The sequence below is a fragment of the Myotis daubentonii genome, chromosome 1, assembly GCF_963259705.1.
Source record: "Myotis daubentonii chromosome 1, mMyoDau2.1, whole genome shotgun sequence".
In the NCBI taxonomy this organism is placed as follows: domain Eukaryota; kingdom Metazoa; phylum Chordata; class Mammalia; order Chiroptera; family Vespertilionidae; genus Myotis; species Myotis daubentonii.
In genome coordinates this window covers 212,561,766-212,581,367 of record NC_081840.1, presented here as the reverse complement: position 1 = coordinate 212,581,367, position 19,602 = coordinate 212,561,766, and the positions used below count along the sequence as shown (strand labels likewise).

General features: G+C 36.0%; 1 pseudogene; it reads right to left on the bottom strand.

The window, feature by feature from the left end:
• Positions 1 to 1,259: 1,259 nt before the first annotated feature.
• The window catches only part of LOC132241178 (large ribosomal subunit protein uL23-like), a 40,706-nt pseudogene continuing 22,363 nt past the window's right edge, over positions 1,260 to 19,602 (bottom strand).

The following is a 19,602-nucleotide window of genomic DNA, read 5'->3' as shown; positions in this document are numbered from 1 at the left end:
TGCGAAGGAAGCCCAGGTCCCGGGTGCCTGCCGGTGGCTGGAGGGAAGCCCGGGTCCTGGGTGCCAGAGGGAAGCCCAGGTCCCAGGTGATAGAGGAGAGCTGGTCCCATCAGCTGGGGAAAGGAAGGCCTACTCTTTCATGAATTTTGTGCATTGGACCTCTAGAGAGAGAGAGAGAGAGAGAGAGAGAGAGAGAGAGAGAGAGAGAGAGAGAGAGAGAGAGAGAGAGAGAGTAAATTCTTCCCCCCTCAGTTCTGCAGACTAAAAGTCTAAGTTGAGGACACTGGGTTGTTTTGTTCCTGGTGAGACCCCCTCTTCCTTACTTACAGAAATATGCCTTCTTTCTGCATCCTCACCTACAGGAGAAAGAGAAATCTGTTTCATCCTCTTTTTTATAAAGGCTTTAATACAATCAGGAGGGCTCCATCCTTATGACCTTATCTAACCTTAATTACCTCCCAAACCCCCACCTTCTAATATCATCCTATTAGTGGTTATTATTTCAACATATTAATTTTGTCCATAATCCTTAGTGAAAGTTTAATTTTGCAGTGATCTGTGAGAGAGGATGAGTATTTTTCATAGGGCTTACTGATGATAGTTCCTTTGTCCTATGAATTGACTATACATATATCTGGGCTGATTTTATATCTTTTTATAGTCTTTCCCTCTCTGTTATGGATGTGTGTTTGTGTGTGTCCCTTTGTACGTGAAATAAGTTGAATTATTTTTCCAGCCTGTAATTTGTCATCTGCCCATTCTATTTTAATTAGCCACATTTTAACCTTTTTTAAAATCAACATAAAAATCCTCACTATATAAAACATAAAAAATCTCCGTGTTTCCTAACTTTATTTCAATGGTTTCCAATATGAACAAAAGGCTTTTAGATCTATAGTCAGATAATAACTACCTATTCCAGGTGGAAAATCCTCACTGCATGGTAGACTTTCTCACAGGTGCCCATGGGAAATTAAGTTAGCCGACACTCTTTAAAAATAGATATAGGCCTGACTGTTCAGATAAAACTATTTGTCCAAAATTTTCTCCCAAGGGTTTGAAGAAAACTCCCTCCCCAGCATTTGTTAAGACTCTTACACTGTCATCCAGAAGAGGAGACTACAAGGAACTAAAACAAGAGGCCTGGCAGTATAAGACAGGGCCATTTTTCTTTTTAGAAAGTTCACTTATCTTTTTTTTTATTTTTTAAGTGAAAAAAACTTCTATTTTCAATTAACCAGCTGGCAGCTGGACTCAATTTAAATGATCTCCATTTCATTGGCAACATCCAAAGCATCATAGCCGGGAGCTAGTTGAACATATGCCTCCTTCTCTCCATCAGGCTTGTTCAGGGTGTTGACCTTGGCCACGTCCATGTCATAGAGCTTCTTCACAGCCTCTGACCTAGTGCTGGTCGACCTTGACATCCACAATGAAGGCAAATGTATTGTTGTCTTCTATTCTTTCCATGGCAGACTCTGTAGTTAGGGGAACTTGATGATGGCATAGTGGTCAAGCTTATTTCTCCTGGGGTCACCCTTCCAAGCATTTGGGCTGCCTAAGTGGTCTCAGTGTATCGGGCCTTTGGAAGGTGGGTGACGTTCGGATCTTCTTTCCTTGTGTGGCTGCGGATGCCTTTCAGCACTGCTTTCTTTGCCTTCAAAGTTTTAGCTGTGGCCTCAGCTTTGGGGGTCAGAGGCTTCCTTCTCTTTCAATGTCATCCTCCTGAAAAGGAACAGTTCGCTTTTTCGTACTCCAAAATAATAAAAGTTGGGACTTGATGTTTATTTCACAATCAGCATGTTCACAGTTGCATTGGTCCTGTTTATAATCTGGAATTTAAAATGGGGCTTTTAAAGTGCACGTGCTTACAATAAAACATGACAAGCCTTTCACTATCAAGTTCTGTAATGTTTCTGGATCCTTTCACTGAGTGGAAGAGGATGACTTTAATTTCAAGAATGTATACCCATACTCAATGTTTTAAAACACATTTTATCTTTATTATTTTGCAAGTAATTGCAAAATTTGTCATTTTTAAATTGGCACGTTTCAAATGTGAATTTTATACAAAATCTGTATAATGGTAGCATGGAAAATGGTTAACTTTTACTGAGATCCACTCATTATGTTAATTTTATTCTTATAAAAATTATGCCATTGGTATAATTATCCCAATTTTTAAAAACTTTTTATTGATTTCAGAGAGAAGAAGGGAGAGGGAGAAAGATAGAAATATCAATGATGGGAGAGAATCATTGATTGGCTGCCTCCTGCATGCCCCCACTAGGGATTGAGTCCACAATCTGGGCATGTGCCCTGACAAGGAATTGAACCTGGTTCATGGGTCAATACTCAACCACTGAGCAACACCAGCCAGGCTAATTATTCCTATTTTACAAATGAGAAAACTAAAGTTATTAAAAATTAGGTAACCCTCTCAGTATCACACAGCTAAGTAATGACCCCTTGAAATTGAACCAGGCTCTATCTCCAGAATTTTCAGTTTTAACTGAAAATTAACTCCGAATTTTCAGTTTTTCTAATTTTATTAGGAAGGGGACATGATATGCTTCATAATAGAGCAATGCCTACCACCCAGGTAGTAACTCAAAGATATCCTTTCTTTCCTTAATTACAACCTGACTCAGCAGAGTGTTGTACACCAGGCGAAATAAAAAATGCATTGCTGTGACAAACATAGACAGGAAAAGGCTTAGAAACTTTCCTGTTTCTGATTAGGGCCAGGTGTCAGGGGACCTGGTCCAGATACAGGTAGTAAGAGAATTTGAGACAGGCTTGTTTTCCAACAGAAAACACAAACCCCCCCAAAATTAGGGAGTTGACTGAAGCATTATGACATACACTCCAGAAGAAATCAAATTTATTGTATAATATATAAATAGATAATTTATAACTGTGTGATTTTCTGATTTACATAGTATTATATATAACATATAGAATATAGAAATTTATTGATTTTATATTATATAAATATTATCAAGAAATACATAATTTCATGCCCGGCAGGTGTTGTTCAGTGGCTGAGCATGTACACATATATCAAGAGGTCCTGGTTCAATTCAAGGTCGGGGTGCATGCCCAGTTTGAGGGCTCAGTCCCCAGGGGGGTCACGCAGGAGGCAGTGGATAGATGCTGATGTTTCTCTCTCATCAATATTTCAATCTCCCCTCCCTCTCTCTCTAAATCAATAAAAACATATTTGAAAAAATATAAATAATTTTATAAATCAGTAGATTACAGTTTAGATTTTAAAAGCCATTATTTATAGTTTGGAGGAAATGGAAGGCAGCCTTTCAGAACATGGATCAACTATGAAATCAAACATTACATGAAATGCCAAGCAGATGTGAAAGTCAGAGCACATGAAAGTCAGCAGGGCATCAACCACAGAGCTAAGGAACTGTTTCAGCAGAAAGTTTACAGTGAACATTTTGCTGAGTCCAGCATCTCAAAGAACTGGTTTTGATCACAGAATCAGTCAGTGTCTGAGTTGTATAGGACCCTGGGGACAACTTTGAACCAGAATAAGCAGGAGAGTTTACTAATATTCAAACCCATGAGGGCAAGAATGTGCCTGTCTTTTCCTTTTCCTTTTATTATATCCCCCAAAAATAACACAGCACCTGGCTCAGAGGGAACCCACAGAATATTATTGAATAAATTGTTTTCTAAGTAAGACACATCTTTCACCAAGGGCTATGGTGAATTACAGAAGAGACTATTACTGTGAAACGAAAAGAATCGAAAATTGAGGCACACTAGTTACTTACTAAATTATATGGCAGTCAAAATATTATGCCTCATCTCCTTTATTGAAAATAGTACTGATGTTGCATTGTTCTAAGATTGAATGGGAAAATGTAAGAAAATACAAAATTATAAAAAAGTCAACTCCTGTTTGAAGTAATAGGCTCACTTCAAAATAAAAACACTGACTCATATAGTCTTTTTAAAATTTCTTATTGATTAAGTTATTACATATGTGTCCTTATCCCCACATTACCCCCTCCCATCCCCCCACTCATGCCCTGATATAGTCTTACAGTATATTGAGATGTTGATGTCAGAGCTTCTTTTGGTCCTTTTAACATCACTAATCATTTTTTTCTTAGTTATGCTCTTTTTAGGTTTTTTTTAAAAATATCATTAATCTGAAATAGTCTGTTTACACTCAATTGACCTTACGTTGCAAAATAAAATATTTTAAGTTAGACACAGAGTTTCTTGCCTATTTTTCATTAGAATAAGTATAATATTTTATAGTACTTCCTTAGAAAACTTCAAATTCTTTGTCACTGCAACAGATCATAACTTCTGAAGATACGGCTAACTTGTTAGTTTGAATTAGTGTTAAAATCTGAATGTTTGTGTCTCCCCCAAATTCATGTTGAAATTCAAACCCCCAAAGATGATATCATTAGCAGAAAGGGCCTTTGGGATGATTAGGTCGTGGGGTATAGCCCTTCTGAGATTTGTGTTCTTCTAAAAAATCCCCCCCCCCCCGAGTGCCCTAGCCCCTTCCAGCACGTAGGGATACAACAGCAAGTCTGCAGCCCAGAACAGGGCTCTCACTAGAGCATGCTGGCCCTCTCAACTTGGACTTCCCAGCCCACAGCACAGTGAGGAATGAATTTCTTCTTTCTATAACCTATCCAGCCTGCGGTATTCTGTTATAACAGCCCTAACGGACTAAGACAACTAGTAAATCCAGTCATCCCAATAATAGTTTTCACTTAGGTGATAAATGTTAGAACTGGGTCCTGGCTTTCTTACTCCTCATTACCCACTAGAAATAATTCAAATAAAACCATAGGAATGGAACTGTCCATTTGATTTGGCCATTTAACTTCAGCTTGCTTGGATTCACATCTCTTTTTTTTTTTTTTTTTTTAAAGCCATGGACTAGTTCAGACTTCTATACTTTTGATAAATGAGAAAATAAATGCAATAAGTAAACTTTTAAGGAATTTACAATGGAGAAATACATCTCTGCAATTACACTACAGTTTCCCTGTCTTATGATTCAGCATCCATTCAAGACAGAAGAATGAAAGGTTTCCTATTTCAAAATGTGTTGTCATTTGGATCTCTGTTTAAAATTGAAAGTCAAGTGTTCTCATTTTTAATCAAATGTTTCCAATTATCTAATGAACCATTTCTGCAGAGGACTATTTATACTTGTTTTATAAATTATGTGCTATATTTACAGAATTCAGTTTTCAAGTTCATTGATTTGTATATATTTCCATAAATTGAATAATTTCTCAAAATCTGTAGTTTTCCTGTTTCTTTTTTGCTAATTGCATATAATACTAAATGTTGACTTAAGCATTTTAAGTAAATCATATTTCTTGTTTAAGAATATTAAAATTTATATTTCAGTACCAATTATTTGTAATAACATTTTAGAATAATAGAACTACAAAACCCAAAGTGGAGAACATTAAAAGAGAAACTACTTGATCATACTGTAGTCCCCCTTTTCCCACTGCAATACCATATGTTCCAAGAACCCCCAATGGATGCCCTTTATACACTATATTTTTTCATATTATAGAGTTTAATGTTTAGATTAGGCACAGTAAGCGATTAACAATAACTAATAACAGAAAGTATAACAACATAAAAAAGTGATGTGAATGCAGTCTCTCTCTGATAATCGATCTGATAACTGGGATAGCAGCACTAAGGAACTAATAGGTGGTTAGTATATACAGCATGGTGGGCGGGGTTGGAGAAGAGCAAGATTTTATCACACTACTCAGAAGGGTGCATGATTTAAAACTCATGCATTCTTTATTTCTGGGAACTTTCCGTTTAATATTTTCAGACCTTGGTTAACTGCAGGTAACTGAAACCGTAAAAAGTGAAACTATGGATAAGAGGAGACTACTATATTTTAAAACTTTGTCTGCCTGAGCTGACTCTAATCTCTGATGGGCTCCATGAGAAATAAAAATTACAGTTTTGTATTCATGATTTACTAGCCTGTTTCTCATCTAGGCAGTGATATTATATACTTTGGTTAAAATAGTAACAATATACTCAAAATTACTTGTCGCTCTCATTGTTTTGGGCCTTTTACCTGCATTTTTAACCTATTTCTCTGTTTCCCCATCCACTTCCCAGAAGTAAAAGCTTTCCTGCAGTCTTGAATAAGGAATGTAGGCCTCTACAAAATGGTTACTTTAGATGTTGCCACTGAAAGTAAGATAATCCTTAAAATCACAATTGCTTATGTTATTAGATTTTATCTCACAAGAGAATCCAAAATGATAATGAGTTCCAGGTATGGTGCCACATACGGTTCCACATATTTTCTCCTTTTTCTTTATAAATATATCCTCCCTCCAAATTGTCCTGGCCTCTAGCTCTGCGTGGCATTTCTTTCACAGCGATCTATAATAATAAAAGTGTACTATGCTAATTAGGCCAACGACCTTCTGGACAACCTTCCAGATGAAGCCATGGCGGTGGGGCCGAGCCCCTTGCACAAATTTCGTGCATCAGGTCTCTAGTCATTATATAATGATATAACCGCTTGTGTATCTCAGTGATTACCACTGGAGCTTTAAAATATTAAACATTTTAGATGTATTTATATCTCTTTTTTGGTAGATTTTTCAGGTATTGGTTTAGAGAAGGAGCCAGCCACCTGTAGATTTTTACTCCTTTTTTTAAAGAAACTGGTATTCTGATTTTGTTGAAAGATTGACTTGAAGATAATAGTTTATGATGAGTCTGTCCATTCATGAGAAAGTATTATCTCTACCTCTTTTTAGAATTTTTTTATATTGCTGAATAGAGGTTAATTAATAATTTTGATTAGTTATCTATGATAATATTACATAACTTTTTGAGATTATATATTTTAAGATATTTCAGTTTTTCTGTTACTATTTTCCTTATCACGAAGTACTTATTAAACTTACAGCTATGTGGAGAAAGCTTAATTTATCTTGTTGGTACTCTATAAATTTAAGTTTCTTTTAATATTATGCTATTAGAAATAATATTCCAAATAATATTTGTGTATTTGTGAAGGATTCTGGTCTTTAAATTCTAGGAAGTAATACAACCGAATCAAAGAGCATACTAAAAGAAAAATTAAAGAATTTTACCCACTTGTTTTCATTGAAAATTATATTAGTGACATGCTCATATACAATGGCCTGTATTCCCATTTGATAAATGAAATGTGCTATGGATATTTGTCCAGGTGATAAGTGGGGAAAACTCTTAAATACAATATTAATTTGTGGTTTCCTTATAAAATTTGTTTCGTGTTGTCATTGTAATGTCTTTTTCTGTCTGTTCATATTCTTTACCATCTTTCACTGCTTTTAAAAAAAAATAATTTCTAAAAGTGTAGGGCAGTTTGTACTTTTCCAAAGATAAGAATTGTGAACCTAATTTACAGTTTTTAGTAGTACATATATCACATATCATATGCACACATCTTATTCTTTTGAAAGTTATGTTTTTCGAATATACAGAAAGTGCTTTATCATTGATAGCTTCTATAACTAGAACACGTCTCACTTCCCAGGTGTAAATAAATACTCCATATTTACATTTATTTATATAGATGCAATTCATTTTGAGTTAATTATGGTGTTTAGTATAAGCTATAACTCATACCAAAATATATAATTACATTTGTAGATTTAGTTTTTCCTAAATGTATGCTTAATTGACACAATTTATTGAAGAATTCATGTTCCATAATCATTTGGGATGAAATCTTTATCATATACTATGTCCCCACATGTACTTGGTTTATGTCTGGACTTCAGTTTAACTATTTACATTACCACAGAGTTTTAAAGATTGAAATGGAACTTTACTCTGTGTCTGTTTCTATTAATTTTGTTTACCCTGTAGTTGTTATTTTTAAAACATTTTCTGACTCTTGTTGATTTTCCCCCACAAAAACTTAGACAAACCTTGTAGAGTTCAAAAAATAAGTGCCTATTAGAATGACATTAAAATTAAAATTTAAATGAAAGAAAGTGACATTTTTAATGAAACTAAAATGCTGTGCATTAAAAAGAAAGGTACACATTTTCTTTTGCTCAGGTTTATTTCTCTGACTTAGACGTGTATTTTTAAGGTTCCTTCACATTGGTCTTAAGTAATTTTTTTTAAAATGAGCAGTTAGTGTATCATAGCAATGAAGAAAGAGCACATAATCAGGCCAGAAAGCCTACATCAAGTCTGTTTACCATATCCCAGGGCATGATCTGGGACTCACCTGTTTCTCTGAGGGAGAAAGGCATTAAGAGGGCCTCCTCGCCTCTGTCTTCCCTACTAACTCCCTAAGGTTTTGGCCTCTGAATTTGTCTGCCCAAACAATTCTCCAATTTCTGCAACTAAGTATTTTGTTGTTTATTTTCCAGGACTTTTCTCATTGTGATCGCTTTGGCTTGTTGTACGTTACACCAGAAGAACTAAGCTTTATTTTTCCTTTGAATATATTTTTGATGTTGTGTTATTTAGTGTCATTACATACTTAAAATTGTAATATCATGTCCCAGGAATAATGATTGCAGGATAGTCCTCTTCATCTTTTATTTTAATTTGACAGAAGACCACAGTAGTAACCAATATTAGCTTTACCTAAAATAATTTCAAAAGAATGTACCTTTCACAAAATGTATTTAAAAGAAACTAATTGAGAGCATACCTATTAATAGGAGAGACTTTATAAGTAATTAAGTGAGAGATGACTTCTCCATTTCTCTGAGATGACTTTTTTTGGGGGGAAAACATCCAACCTTACATTATTATACTTGTGATATATTTGTTATCAATAGATCAACTAACTTAAGCAAAATAAATTTTGCCCTATAAAGAATGTCTAAAAATTAAAATAAAATAATACTAACAAACTCACAAACATGAGAATTTTCTTCTAGATTTTACATTACATCCATATATCTATACAACTAAAAGAAAAAATTTCATTGAGATGCATTCTCATGAGAAAGCCTTGATACAGTAGTATAGTACTAAAAATGGAAATAAAGTTCCTTCTACTGCAGTAAAGACATTTCAAGTCTATCCTATTAATATCACCTTGAGAATAAAAGAAAATTCTTAGAAGAGAACAGCATATCCTTTTATGAAAGAGTGACTTTAAAATCTTCCCTGGGTAAGATAATGTAAAATAACATATGTGAAATAATATAATTCTCATTGATCATAGGGTCAGAATTTATCAAAATATACTCATTGTACAGGCAAGGGAACTACCCAACAGAAAACTTACTTTACCTTAATTAAATAATCCATTTTTAGAGTTTCGATACTATGGCTACTTAAGGATGGGGTAAATGGAAGTCTTTACCATCGATTCACTGGTTAGATTTTGCCAGAATTTAAACTTACAAATTAAATTTCCACTCATCAGTGTGTTCTCTTTGGGAGATGACTATCCACTTAATTGATACTAGAACACAAAGTAGCTTTTAAATTCTTATTTTTTTTTTTTTGTGTGTGTGTGGGGGGGATCTCCCAAATTACCTACAAAGTGTCTGGTATGTTGTAGTTTTTAAAGATTTTTCTTAATATATGTTATTTTTTAAGACTATCCTTATTTTTAAAGAAATATTGATCTATGAAAGTATATTTGAGGGTTTTGTGGGGTTCTACTTTGACACTCAAAGCTATTTTAAGGCCAAGTTTAATAAATTAAGTGAATGATTATGATATTTGGAACTTTGGTCAAAAGCGATAGGTTTATAATATTAAAATTTATTTTCTTGTATATTTATTTCCCTAAAGTGACTCCCTATATGATCCACTTTAGGGTGGATCATTTATCACAAGAGCTGTTGGTAGATTTACTGAGAAATTAATTTTATTTTAGATATTTACAAAGTACTTAATGAGATACAGTATCCTACTTTCATTTAAAACTTTAAAAATATAATCAAATGGATGTTTATATCTCTCTTTTTAATCATGGCTAATAAAAGTAACAAAGTAATTGTTTATTAAGAATTGTAGGCTTTATATGCCACTGCCATACTATTCTCTTGGGTTAGTTTACCTTCTATTCAGTAAACTGAAATGCTTAAAAAGCATTCTATTCTCACTATTGGAAGAAAGAAAATTGTAACCCACTGCTGTAGATTTCTTATAGGAGCTACTTCTTTCATATAGTGAGTTCTCTCCTTAGGTTTATAGAAAAATCATAAGAAATTATAGAAATCATCAGGCTGTGTGGCTCAGAGGTTGAGCATCAACCTATGAACCAGAAAGTCGCAGTTCGATTACCGGTCAGGGCACATGCCTGGGTTGCTGGCTGGATCCCCCCCAGTGTGGGGCGTGCGGGAGGCAGCCAATCAATGATTCTCTCTTGTCATTGATATTTCTCTCTCTCTCTCCCTCTCCTTTCCTCTCTGAAATCAATAAAAATATATATTTTTAAGAAATGATAGGAAAAGAGGACTGTCTACATAACATGCACTGTGTTGGGTTCAATAACCACTCCATCCTTGGACAAATTTCCCAAATGACTGGCATTCCTAGAACTAGTTTGTTTTCCTCTCAAAAAGTCCCTTGGTCTTTAATTCACTAGTTTGTTTATTCAACATCCTGGAGTATTTTTTTTTAATTATTGAACCTGGGCAAAGTCAAGGTGAGTTGACTATCCCGATATGACAAGAGAGTTTAATTCTCTAAAATTGGATGAATGGGGGATATCAGATTGCAAGGGTATCTAACTCCTTTGCTCCCTTCCACAGAAAGCCCTCAAGGTTAGAAAATCTCAGAAGGGCACACGTGTTTTTAAGCACTATGTCTTAGAAACTAATGATAATTGTTCAGTAACTAGTAATGGAGGCCATAATTGTCATGGGGGGAAAACACCACCAATTTCAAGTGAACCATAAAAATGTAGGCAAGAGTAGAAATATTTTAATTTTGCGGGAGGTGGGGAAGAGGTGTTTACCACTGGCGAAAGCTTGGAAAGAGGAGTTAGGAAAATTAACTTTCTTGGAACTAACTTTATATACTAACAAAGAAACAAAAGATAATATTTGTTTAAGGTTGTTTGTGGGTGGTGATACGAATTTTAGGGAGACTAAAATCCAAACAAGCTACAGTAAAGCCACTGTGGGCAATGTCTTGAAATTGTCCATAGTAAAATGAAGATCTGAGTTCTTTACAAAATTCTGTTGGTTGCTTATTTCTTTATTTTTTCTCTGCCTCTCTCTCCCTTTGTCCTTCCCTCTTCCTTTTTCCGTCTTCTTTAATTTTCAAACAGAAGAGCCTCCCCTGCCACCAATGGGTGAGGTTATATATGCTATTAACCCAAGCAATAATAGTGGAATTAGATCAAATTTTATTTATAAATATAACACAACTATGCTTAAGGTATTGATGAAATCCATAAGAACAGGTGCCTATTCATTTGTTTAAATATTTAAATTCCAGAAACATTATGCCATAGAAAATTATTTTGGTATCCTAGTAACTATATAAGAAAACACATCTAAAATTTGTTAATACCTAATGTATATAACTGAAAAAAATTAACTAAAACAAAGGTATATAGAAAAAAACATAGTCAGTTTTCAGGTAATTTAAAAATCAAGTAAGAATGTTATAAGTATCTAATTTTCTTGCCATTTCCCTACCTACAAGCTCAAATTTTCAGACTCTGAAAACTCTCCTTCTTTGTATATATAAATTTTGTAAACAATCAACTTAATTATGGAAATATGATGTTCATTTTCAGAAAGAGTTTGCACTTGATTTTGATTCTGTTTCCAGATCATCTCCAATGTACTTTTCAATTACAGCTAGAAAATACATTTTAGTCCAAAACACCCTGGTAAAAATTTAATTATGAATTATATATTCAATTGTAGTTCATTATGCTCAAAGGTAAGCTAACATTCTGAATTAATTTGTGCCTTAGGTTTTGCGAAAGTAAATCCTTTCTAGGCAAAATACAGCATTTTAATCCAACTAATTATCCCTTAAAGTTGACCTCATCAATTAAAGTTAAATTTTGATCAAAATCAAAATTTAAACAACCATACTTTTTAAAGTCAGATAGGAAGAAAAATAAGTTCATATCTAGAAACATGTTAATATGTGAACCTAGAAAACTGATTAATTTAATAACTAAAATGATACAGGATAAAATAATTAACTCCATTATCAGATAAACTGAGAACAGAAATTTAAGTTTAGTTTTAAAATAACATATAAGGGAGTACTCTTAGCCATCTCAAAGAAGACTGGAGCTAAAAATGTGGCTAGAAGGCAAAAACACAAAATTTTAGAAGACACTGAAAAAATAGTTAAAGTTTGCTGAACTCACATAAATGATGATATAGTGTTATAAAATTTAGGTGCATGGAGTTTTGAGGAAACACCTATTTGAAGCTATTTATATGGGGAAAGATTATGGGAAAAGCACTAATTAATAACTGATTTTTTAACATTGATTATTATTATTAAACTAGAGGCCTGGTACACAAAATCTGTGTACTTGGGGGAGAGGAGGCCCTCAGCCTGGCCTGCGCCCTCTCACAGTTCGGAAGCCCTCAGGGGATGTCCGACTGCCCACTCCCCTAAGCCAGCAGTTGGACATCCTTAGTGCTGCCCCAGAGGTGGGAGAGGCTCCCGCCACCACTGCCGCTGCACTCGCCAGCTATAAGCCTGGCTTCTGGCTGAGCAGTGCTCCCCCTGGGGTGGTGCACTGACCACCAGGGGGCAGCTTCTGTGTGCATCATAGCGACCAGTTGTTCTGCCATTTGGTCGATTTGTATATTAGCCTTTTATTATATAGAATATCAAGCATGTACAATATATGACTATCCATCACTAAGTTTTAATAAAGCCAAATGTTACTCACATTTGACATTTAAAAACGTATTTGTATTGATTTCAGAGAGGAAGGGAAAGGGAAAGAGAGAATGATTTATAGGCTGCCTCCTGCACACCCCCTACCTGAGATTGAGCCTGCAATTCAGGCATGTGCCCTGACTGGGAATCAACAGTGACATCCTGGTTCATAGGTTGACACTCAGTAAACTAGTTGTTGCCAAACCACTTTCCAAGGCATACTTTCAATTTCAATGCCAACAGCCAAGATGGAGCCCATTTTCCTGGCCCATCAGTATGCTGAAGTGTCAGGTTTGGGTTTTGCTTCTTTTTTGCCTATCTGATGGCAGTGAAATGGTCTCCCAATGTTGTTTTAATTTGTAGTTCTTTGAAAACTAGGGAGAGTAAGCATCTTTTCATGTGAGTGACTCCTCAGGGGTCCTCATCTGTGACTTGCCCATTCATATTTTTGATAATTTCCTTGATTTATAAGGAATTATTGGTAAGTTACATGGCACACAAATATAAGTTTGAATTTTACTGTATACTAAGTTATCAATCCTTTTTGTGCTTATGTCTACTCCAATATCAGATTCTTTCCTTTTCTATAGGTTTAAAGTTCTCCTTTTAATCTTCAATCTACTTTTCCTAGCATAAGGAATCTGGATAACCTCAGAGCACAATTTATGTTTCTGCATCACTTATAACATTTAATTACAGGTTACTTTTACCTTTCAAAAATGTTATTTTTACCAGGAAGCTTGATTTTAATTTTGTGTAGATATTCTAAGTACCTATCAGTTATATAATGAGATAATAATTTCCCTGTTATTTCTTTAAATCTTAAACTGTTAACATTATTTACTCTAAAACTGATTTGATACTTTTAATAAAAGAATCTTAATATAAAGAATAGGTTTATGAAAACATGTGCAAAGTCACTAATCATCCGAGAGATGCAAATCAAAACAACAATGCGGTACCATCTCACACCTGTCAGACTGGCTATCATCAACAAATCAACAAACGACAAGTGCGAGCTAGGATGTGGAGAAAAAGGAACCCTCGTGCACTACCGGTGGGAATGCAGACAGGTGCAGCCACTGTGGAGAACAGTATGGAGTTTCCTCAAAAAACTAAATGGAACTCCCATTTGACCCAGTGATCCCACTTCTAGGAATATATCCCAAGAAACTAGAAACACCAATTAGAAAGGATATATGCACCCCTATTTTCATAGCAGCACAATTCACCATAGCTAAGATTTGGAAACAGCCTAAGTGCCCATCTCTAGATGAATGGATTAAAAAACTGTGGTACATCTACACAATGGAATACTATGCTGCTATAAAAAAGAAGGAATTCTTACCATTTACAATAGCATGGATGGAACTGGAGAGCATTATGCTAAGTGAAATAAGCCAGTCAGAGAAAGATAAATATCACATGATATCACTCATTTGTGGAATATAATGAACAACATAAACTGATGAACAAAATAGATCCAGAGACAGAGAAGCATCAATCACACCGTCAAACCTCAGAGGGAAGTTATGGGAGGGTGGAGGTAAGGGGGAGAGATCAACCAAAGGACTTGTATGCATGCATATAGGCCTAACCAATGGACACAGACACCAGGGGGTGAGGGCATGAGTGGGGGGTAAAGGGGGTAATGTGGGGATAAGGACACATATGTAATAACTTAATCAATAATAATAATAAAAAATAAAATAAAAAAACAAAAAAAGAATAGGTTTTATTTTCTAATAGAAGTTATTATAGTTGCATATAATTTGTGTGATTCTGATGTTAAGAATAAATATTAAATTTAATTCCAAAGCAGAGTGAAGTATACCAGACTTCCAATATTTGGATGTGTATTTTATACACTTTGCATATTAAGAGACCCTCATTGTTAAGTACAATATATAGGGCAAACAATTCTCTGAACTATAATTTAGACCAAACAACTGAGAATATTCCAATATTAAATGTAAAGCCACAATAAAGACTTTTTAATCATACTTGACTGGTGTGTGCAATTTAAACCAATGATAACTATCTAATAAGGCTATAAAATGTTCATAAAATATTTCCTGTTAAATAACAGTAAGCTTCTATATATCTATTCTGCACATACATAGGTTGTTTTCACAGCTATTTTTTATTGCCTCTTAAAGGATCAAGCATCATAATCAGAGTTTAAGAGTTTTAAGTGCACTCATTGATATCCAGATGGTTTTATTGCACCTATGTAGAGGGTGAGTCAAAAGCAAGTCCACAGCTGTGAGTACGCAAAACAGAGTTTATTCTTGTATTATTATTTCTTAATCATTGTATTATTTTCCAGATGAACAACTGTAAACCTATTATGCCCCACCCTGTATTCATTTTACATAAGAGTCAAAACTGAAGTCCCAGTTATTCCATGTAAATGTCTGGCTTTCTCATTGAAATGGTTGCCTTTTTCCAGGGATTAAAAACATAGTAAAAAATCAATGGAGATTTCAATAAACTTCAAATATTTTTTGAGTATTTATTCTATGCCATGTGTTAAGGATAAGGAAGTTATCCTGCTTTCATGGGGTTTACAATCTAGCAAAGAATCTAAAAAATGATTATCCTATCTAATAAAAGAGAAAAATGGTAATTGGCGTACGATGATACCCTTTTCATGGGCTAATCAGGGCTATATGCAAATTAACTGCCAAGTAAGATTGGCAGTTAACTGCCAACAAGATGGCGGTTAATTTGCATATGTAGACACAATGCAGGGAGGCAACAGGGAAAGCAGGAAGAAGCCGCCTGCCACTGACAGTGATCGGAAACCCAGGGGGGAGCTAAGAGCTGGGCGGCAGGGCAAAGGCGGCCCTGGCCAGCCACCCAGCCATGATCAGAGAATCAGGTGCCTTTGCTGCCCTGGCCAGTGATAGCAGGAAGTAGGGGTGGAGCCAGTGATGGGAGCTGGGCACAGTCGAAGCTGGCAGTCCCGGGAGCTAGGGGTCCCTTGTCTGGGCCTAAAGCGAAGCCCATGATTGCGGGGCTGCTGCAGCTGCGGGTCCCCATTGCCTGGGCCGGACGCCTAGGCCAGAGGCCTCAGGCCTGGTCAAGGGGCCGATCCGGTGATTGGTGATCGGAGGGTGATGAGGGTCAACTCCTCTGGCCGAGGCATCAGGCCTGGGTGGGGGGCGGAGCCGGGGATTGGCGGGATATGATGGTCCCCTTGCCCAGGCCTGAAGCCTGGGTCAGAGGCGTCAGGCTTGGGCGGGGGGTGGAGCAAGTGATCAGAGGGAGATGGGGGTCCCCTGCCCAGGCATGATTCCTGGGCCAGAGGCCTCAGGCCTGGGCGGGGGCCAGAGCCAGTGATCAGGGGGAGATGGGGGTCCCCTGTCCAAGCCTGACACCTCTGGCGGAGGCGTCAGGCCTGGGCAAGGGGCCGATCCTGCGATCGGAGGGTGATGGGGGTCAACGCCTGAGGGCTCCCAGTATGTGAGAGGGGGCAGGCTGGGCTGAGGGACACCCCCCCCCACACACACACACCCAGTGCACAAATTTCGTGCACCGGGCCCCTAGTATATATATATATATATTCCTCTTTCCTTTCTTGACTGCCTCTTATATTTTTGCAAGTTGATTCTATAAGCTATTTCTGATTAAAAAAAAGTCAGATCCATCTTTAATTCACAGAATCATCTATACCTTCGTACATAAAAGAAAAAATACTGTCAGTATCTATTGTCTATCCAGGACTTACAGTACTCAAGAGTTTCAAGGCTGGGGAAGAAGTTTCTAAAAAGAAACTCAGATCTAGTTTCAGTCTCCTGAAATTTCATTTCTCTGATATCAGATGAATCTAGCTTCTCTCGAGGACTGAAATTGAACTCTAGTATCTATCAACTACCTACCATCATCTCTTTATGTCCCATCATCCTGTAACCATCCCTACTGAGAATGTCCAAATCCAACCCCCTTGATTTTCCGGGGTCTGCAGCAGATGTTACAGAGGCTTTCTCGGTGCCCCTTCTGGGCAGGAACACAGGGCGCTGAAGAACAAGGTCTTTCTTCTTTAGTAGATTCCATCTTTAACCAGCTCACCACCAACCAGAGAGGGGGAACTGATGCACACCCACTTAACTGAAAGACTGAAATGTATACATAAATATGAAAGCAAGCCAGTCACAGAGAGATCCCATACATGGCTTTGTTTGTATTATCATTATTTATGTAGCTTTTAACCTTTTTTCAGAGGCGCTTTAAGTAGCACTCACATTGTTAGTTACTCAAAACAAAGAGCTTCAAAAGCAAAAATACTCCCGTCTTTCCTTTAAAATATTATGTGAAGTCAGTTGCCATTGGGTCATTGCTCTCCATTGTAATCTACATTTTATAAATATTTGTTAATTTCTTCCTAAATTCTATAAGCATTATTTGATCAAACATTTGGTTTTGTTTGGATGTATTCTATAAAGATACATGCCACAGGGGATTGAAAACTCTTGAAAATGCTAAGTATTTTTGGAAAATGAGGAAGGAAGGCCAAAGGTCAGCAGAGTAAATTAGTGCAAGTCTGAACTGGAAAGCCAGATCCAATCGCCAGGTCCCGTTGAGTGCCGGAGGCTGAGTTGGCTTGACGTCTCTCTCTGAAGGAAATGTGAGGAGGAAACATCTCTGTCCAAATGAGCTGGAAAAAATGCTGGCTGAATATACTCTGTTTGACTTTTTCACGATCAGAAAACAGCAACATTGCACATAACTAACAGCACTTGTCTCCCTCAAAGAAAGTAAAGTGCTGGCTGGCAGCCAAAGACAGTCTCACTGTGAAAATAAATTAAGGAAAAGCAAATACAGCATTGCGACTTAGCAAGAAGAGAGGATGAGAAAAAAAGTGAGAAGGCAAATGAGAAAGCTACTAGAGAGAGACAAAAAGGAATAGAACTGGTGAACAAGAAAGAATAGCCCAGCTAAAACAGTAAGTCTAATATCATCGGCTATGTACTGATTTACAGGCGTACAAAGGGATAGTTTTTAGGGAATTATATAAGCAGAAGAAAACACAGTACAGTTGACTCTTGAACAACACTGGGGTTGAAAATCTATATATAACTTTTGCCTCCCCCTAAATTTGCCTACTAGTAGCCCGATGATAACTAGAAGCCTCATTGATAACATATAGTAGATTAGCACAATATTTTTTATGTTATATGTATTATATGCTGTCTTCTTATAATAAAGTAGCTAAAGAAAAGAAAATCATAAGGAAGATAAAATACATTTACAGTATTTATGGAAAAAAATCTGTGGATAAGTGGACCCACACAATTCAAACACATTTTGTTCAAGGATCAATTGTACTCACAAACTTAAGATATTACTCTTGGTTTTTGTATGTAGCAAAGGCCTCTCTGGGCTTACCTTATCACTCTGAACGTAAGTGTGTTTATCCTACACTTGAGGCCTGGTGCACAAAATTCATGCACTGGGCGGGGGGGTCCCCTCAGCCTGGCCTGCGCCCTCTCACAGTGGTCAGTGCACGTCATAGTGACTGGTTTATACTGATACAATTTTAGTTACAGTTTGTTTTTATACAGTCTGTTTTTAGTGAACAGAGCGTGAGTTATAGAAAGCCAGAAAACAAAGAAGACTTAATAGAGTTTGTGAGAGGCTGTAATTTTTTTGTTGGATGTCATTACCACACCCAGAAAGTAGTACACAGTTGTTGGTTATCCATAAACTACTTCTTACTTTAAACACATAGTGTCACTGATTATCTAAAAATGATTAGAATGGGAATTTTTATGTTTATGTCTCACAGCAAAAAAAAAGTACACAAAACACAAATTGATTAATTCAAGCAAGAATGGGTTAATAAAAAATTTTGAGGCTTTGTTGTTTACTTATCTGAGTGAGGTGGGGGAAGGTTGTGGGAGCGCATGCTAATTTTCTCCAAAATATTGTTTTTAGAGGTTAGGTATAATCACTACACCCATTAAATAACACCGTGTATCAAAAAGAAGTGCTTAAGGATTGAAAAGTTGTCAAAAACTGAAAAGATGTTGGGTATTCTCAAGGGTCTTTGGACCACACATTGGGATTGTTGGTATAGATAAGGAACAGAATGAGTTCTGGTAATCTGGCTCCAGATTCTCCAGAATATGATTCTGGTCATCATATCTTTGTTCACTACTATACTGTATCTTTAATTGTTTTACCTTCAAGAATTTTACTGCAGAACTTCCACATCACATCACTAGTATTCACATCAGGAGTTCAGTGAATAGCTATTCATCTTTGACTAAAATTTCAGCAAAATTTCATTGACTTCAGAAATTATTGGAAGTATTTCCACATATGTCATTAAACTTTTTGCATGCCCTACTACTAGGAATTGCAAACTCAATAGATATAAAAGTATGTCAGATTGAAAAAGGAGAATGCCATGTTTTCTATAGTAAAACTGAATACTTATAAAAAGCACAAATAAATCATCTTAAACTATATAAATTAATAAATGAATATAATAAAAGATGTCTGTATACAAGATTGATCACCTTCCTACCAACTAGGAAATGTATTCGTACAATATTCCATTCATATTAATAAGTAGAAATAAAAAAATACCTGAAAACAATCTTATAGTACATAGCAATCTTATGAAAAATAAATCAAAACTACTGATTTCACAAAGATATAAAAAGCACTTTAAATCAATTAACATGATAGATCCAGTAGGATATA